Source organism: Pteropus medius, unplaced genomic scaffold (assembly GCF_902729225.1).
Source record: "Pteropus medius unplaced genomic scaffold, Ma_sr-lr_union100, whole genome shotgun sequence".
In the NCBI taxonomy this organism is placed as follows: Eukaryota; Metazoa; Chordata; class Mammalia; order Chiroptera; family Pteropodidae; genus Pteropus; species Pteropus medius.
This window is the reverse complement of record NW_024354704.1, coordinates 180757-186952: the sequence shown is the minus strand read 5'-3', so window position 1 is coordinate 186952 and position 6196 is coordinate 180757. Positions and strand designations below refer to the sequence as shown.

Here is a 6196-nt window from a genome sequence, read left to right as displayed (position 1 = left end):
ATTCTAGTCCTATGTTTCTTTGACTGAAAACACATTTATTTCTGTTGGTTATATTTAAAAGAATGTAATTAAAAATAAAAATATTAAGCTCAGGAATTGTGATTGGGTCATCTGTTTCCACCAATGATTTATAAGACAATAAAGTTTGTCGATGGCATCAGAAGTAAAACTCAAAATTAGATATTTCAGTTCTGAAAGCATTCAATCTTGGAAACTGGAAAACAATATCTCAATATCTAAATTACAGACATAATTGATAAATATTGTTGTAGAAACATAATTAAAAGATGTATTACACATATAGAAAATTTAGTTACATGTAGAGGTTTTATATAAAGTAACTGATGACGGGATAATACATGTTTACTTTTCAGTAGAAGATGTATAAAAATTTTCTGCTTTAATAGGAATGAGTGGATATTGCAAAAATGCTTACAAAGAAAAAGATTCCTTGCTTCATTTTGTTGGAGTTATTAATACCAATATTTAAATCTTCAGTATTTTTCCTATTCACATTCTTTGTTTTGTTTTCATGAATAAATTTTGCTTAAAGAAAATAAAAATGAGTATGAGAAGTCACACAATGACAACAGAGTTTGTACTCTTGGGAATATCAAACAACCCAGAGCTTTAGGTTGTAATGTTTATCTCTTTATATATGACATGTACTGAGTGTCACTGGAAACATAACCATCATTGTCCTCACCATGATAGACAATCATTTAAAGACTCTCCTATGTATTTTTTCCTCCAAAATGTTTCTCTCTTAAAACTTTCATTTTGGGGGACAATCATTACTAAAGTCAAAACCATTTCCTACACCATTATTTAGCTCAATTATTTTTCTTCGTCTTCATGCATGTGCTCAAATTTTTTCTTCTAACTGCCGTGTCTTTTGATCGTTATGTTGCAATTTGCAAGCTTCTTTATTATACCTCCATCATGAACAAGAAAATCTGCACCCTGCTTTTCTTTAGCGCATAGCTCGGAGGATTTCTTATATTTTCCCACCACTCATGCTTATCTTCAGGTTAGATTTCTGTGCTTCCAATGTAATTAATCACTTCTCTTGTGACTATTTCTCTATTTTACAACTCTCATGCTTGAATACATGGCTTTTAAAGATGATTGGATTTTTTTTCTCCCCCAGTTTTATTGAAGTATAATAGGCAATTAGTTGCTCATATTTACATTGTATAATTCAATGAGTTTTTTTTCAATTATAGTTGGCATACAATAATATATTTGTTTCAGTTGTATAGCATAGTGATTAAAGAGATCTATATAACTCATGAAGTGGTCACCCCACTAAATCTGGTAGCCCTTTTCCCCCTTACATATTTTTTACAACACTGTTGACTATTTTTCTTATGCTGCACTTTATATCTACATGAATATTTTGTATCTATCTATTTGTACTTCTTAATCCCTTTGCCCTTTTTTACTGTCTCCCCAACTCCCCCTCCCATCCAGTAGCCCTCAAAATATTCTCTGTATCTATGAGTTTGTTTCCATTTTTGTTGTTATTTTGTTCTTTACATTCCACATGTATGTGAAATCATGTGGTATTTGTCTTTCTCTATCTGATTTCATTTGGCACAATACCCTCTAGGTCCATCAAGGCAATATCTCTTTCCAGCCCTTTCCCTTTAGTCTGAGTGTGTCTTTCAATCTGAAGTGAGTCTCTTGTTGGTAACATAAGTAAAGATCTTGTTTTCTTATCCATTCAACTTCTCTATCTTTTCTTTGGAGCACTTAACTCTTTTTCATTTGAGATACTTGTTGATAAACATAATTATTGGCTTTTACTCTGCTTTTGTTTCTTGTTTTTCACATTGGCATTAGTGATTCTGTCCTACATGTGCACCATTAGCACCATTTTGAGAATTCCGTCTGCAAGTCAGAGGAAAAAGGTTTCCCCCATGTTTCTCACACATGATTGTCATTTCTATCTCTTATAGAAGCTGTATATTCATGTATGTCAAGTCTTCAGGTAAAAAAAAATCACCATTGACCAGAGGAGTAGCTATTTTCAACACTTCAGTTGCCCCATTTTGAACACTTTTATATATCCTGAAGAACCAGCAAGGAAAGAAAGCTTTCAAAAACTTGGTTCATAAAGTAGTGTTTTCTAGAAACAAATGAGAGTATGTATTAACATGAATGAATGTCATTAGGAGGATTCAATAAAGGAAAAATTAAATTGTAACTTTTACAATATCCTCCTGTATCCATCTCACAGATAACTGCAATGCTGAGCTCATTTGTTTAAGCTTTCTTTTTAAGCTGACAATGACTATGTTGTGTCTTCCTTTCAAACAGTGTAGTAGGTTCCATGTAATCATTTATTTACATATGAATAGAAACCAGTGGCTATAGAACATAAATCATTTTGCTGATTTTTCTGAGTAACAAAAATATTTTTTACTGTAATATTTTTACACTAAAGGAGTATACACTTTTAATCAACTTATCTTAAAATTTCTTTTTTGTTACTAATATAACAGTGTCTTTCATAAAGTTATATGAAATGTGAAATAAATTAAGTATCTGCAACAACCATAGTTTTTTTGCACACTATCTTTATTATCTGTTCAATTCTTCCCAGTCATCTAATGGACTTGGATATTTATTTTCCTACTTAAAATAATTTGAAGTTCAAAATATCCTATACTTTTTTGTTCTCCTAAGTTCTCCTTAGTTACCTGTATTATTTTTAAAAATATGTAAAAGAAGAATATTTAGGCAGCCATCATTACTCTTACGGAATTTTGATATGAATTTCATAAATAATAATATCTCTTCTATAGAAAGCATTTATTCTGTGCCATATGCTAAACAAGATATATTTTATACCATCTCTTATTTAATCTTCACAGCAAATTAGACAAAATTACCTTTTTTTTTTTTACAAATTTGTAAATTGATGCTCAGAAAAGTTGATTAACTTGCCTGAGGTCTTGAACTATAACAACCAATATGATAGCCTGATTTAAAACAAAACAAAACAAAACAAAAAACTTGTATTTGCTCTGTTTTATACATGTTTGAAACTATGTAAGAACCTGCAAATTTTGCATAACTTTTACTAAGGAACTGCACAATTTTACTGGCTTTTTAAGCTCATCTTATCTCATGTGGACATGATTACATTATTATACTCTAGTCACAGAGGGTACTAACTCCTAATATTATACTTGGCATATAAATGACAACATTAATCAGTCAAAACAAGAAATTCTTCAACTACTATTTCTAGTGAGCAAAACTGAGCAGGGAGAAAAGAGAATAACATATTAGCAGTATTATGGTAACAAAAATTCTTGTTGGAAGTCAGATCAAAAATAATGAAGGTAATAAATGTACTTAGTACAATGCGATAAATTACTAGATTTTTAAAATGGAATGGAGTAAACTCACATCTGAAAAGATATTTGCACACCGATGTTCATAGCAGCATTATTCACGGTGGCCAGGACATGGAAGCAACTAAAGTGTCCTACGATAGATGATTAGATAAAGAAGCTGTGGTACATATATACAATGGAATATTACCCAGCCATAAGAAGAGATGAAATACTGCCATTTGCAACAAACTTGAAACAACCATGTTAAGCAAAATAAGCCAGATAGAAAAAGTTGAAAATCACATGATATCACTTATATGTGGGATATATACCTAAAAGCAAGAAACGAACAAAATAAACAGAGACTCATGGACACAGACAATAGACTAGTGGTTACCAGAGGGTAGGGGGAAGTAGGGAGCGGGGAGGTAGATGGGGTAAAAGGGGTCAAATATGTGGTGACATAAAGAAATATAACTATGGGAGATGAACACACAGTGTAAATATGTAGATGCCTTGCTGTTAAAATGCTCAGCTGAAACTTACCAGATTTCATTAACCAATGTCATCATAAAAAATAAATAAATAAAATTTAAAAGTAAATAAATAAAATGGCATGGAGTAGTAGGTAGAAATCTGCATTAGTAAGTAAGATATTTGGTTGCTAACTTATGACTGAAAAATAATATCCAGGAAAACAAACTTCACACTTAGTGTTGTTTACTTGTTATTATTATTTTTCTGTCTCATTGGACACTGTCCCCCAAGCTTCTTTTTCCAGTTTCAATACTAGTGTGTATTATCCTTTATATTCCTTAGTGTGTTGTGTATATTCCTGTTCTGGCAATTTTGATTCACAGAATTAGTCCCCTTGAGCCAGCATCAGAGAGACTAGATAAAACATCAGGTAGCTTGTGCAAGTAAAATCTATGTAGAAACCATACCAGAAAATTTTAAAACACTTTTTGATATTTTTTTCTCATTTATATATTTGCTCCTTTCTTACTCTTAATAGTCAAAGAAATATATCCCCCCTGGATAAAATGGGGCATTTAAAACAAAAACGTTGACAATAGAAGGCAAATTTGTTAAATGAGAGGAAATGTTTTCAGAAATGCTAATCTCCCTGGATTACAATGACAGTTGCTAATATTTTTTTTATATTCCAGCCATTCTGAGTGTTAGCGAGCCTTTATGAAAATCAGAGGTAAGTCGAATATATAGAATGCAATGGAAGTCTCCCAAATCGTATCATTGATTCATTACTTATTAGCTCAACTTTTAATCAAATTAAATAGTATATATTGGAGTTATAGTTTGTAACTGCATATATTAAAAAGTGTAAAAAAAGGTTAGTATATTTTGTTTTATTTTTTAAATGTATTAATTTCTTTTTATTAAATTTATTGGGGTGACATTGATTAATAAAATTATATAGGTTTCAAGTGTACAATTCAATAATACATCATCTGTACATTGCATTGTGTATTCAACATCCTAAAGTCAGATCTCCTGTCACCATATATTTGACTCCCTTTACCCTTTACCCTTTATCTACCACCCCTCCATCTTCCATTTTCCTCTGATAACTGCTAAACTGTTGTCTGTGTCTACGAGTCTTTGTTTGTCTTGCTCATTTGTTGCTTTCAATTTTATATTCTACATATGAGTGAAGTCATATGGTTCTCGACTTTTTCTGTCTGACTTATTTCTCTTAGCATGATGATTTTGTTATATTATATCAATTCATTCTCTATTAAATAAAGGCAGGAAATTGAAATCTCTATGCTTGTGTGTTCCTAATTGAATATAGGCCATGTAGTAGTTTATTTAAGAGAACAGATTTTAATTTCAAATAATCTGTGACTATGTTTGAAGTTTGTTAGCTATATAAATATATCTAAAGTACATAACATCTCTGAGTCTCAGTTCTTTATTGGGGAATGAAGATAAAAGTTTCATAGGTATGTTATAAGAGCTAAATGAGCTAAAATATAAAAGTCTTTATATATTTCACTGAAATAAATAATGCCTTTGCTATATCACAATTACTATATTTCCCAAAGTTGAGAATTAATTCCATCTGAAAGAAAAATAAAGTAAATAAAACAGCTCTTCTTAAAGCATATTACACACTACATATTTTATAGAGTACTTTCATTTATATTATTTAGATTATTCTCAAAATCACCCTTGAAATTTCAACTTTGTTTTAAACAGAGAAAGCTGAAGCTCACAGAAACTAACTCATCTAAAGTCAGAGATTCATTAAGTGGCCCGTTTGTATTACTAATTCATATTCCTCTAATTGCAAAGCCCATATACTTTATGTAATAACAATTTACCCTAGGACGTCATAAATAAAAAATTAATATTGCTTTGATACCATAATTTAATTATTAACTTATTTATTTTCCCTTGTTTAAATTGTAGATGGCTAGCTAATGAATTAGAAGTATGAGGTTATTAGTTGAAATGCACCATAAACCCAGTTATTATTAAATATGATTTGATGGTGTTTCCTTTCACTTGATTTGTTTCTATGAACACTGGTAGGAATGTTGAGAATCGAATCTGCTCATCATTACTGAAATGAAGAAATATAAATTACTCAGATTTCTCTAGGAAAATAGTCATCTAAAATAATTGTGAAATAAAAGTAAAAAGCTTCTAATAAAACAATCCTTCCAACAACTCAAAGAGTTCTTCTGAGGAGTTTGCTTAATCAGACCAAGAAAAGTTCTTAAAGGAACCCAGTGATGCTCACATAAACCCCTCCAATATCTATTAATACTTTCTCTTGCAGCTCTTCATACATTTGTTCACAGGCTTATTCAGTAGCCAAAAGG

At 30.7% G+C, this 6196-nt stretch overlaps 1 pseudogene; it reads left to right on the top strand.

The window, feature by feature from the left end:
- Positions 1–736: 736 nt before the first annotated feature.
- LOC120596748 (olfactory receptor 6C3-like) lies at positions 737–2058 on the top strand (annotated as a pseudogene).
- Positions 2059–6196: the final 4138 nt, after the last annotated feature.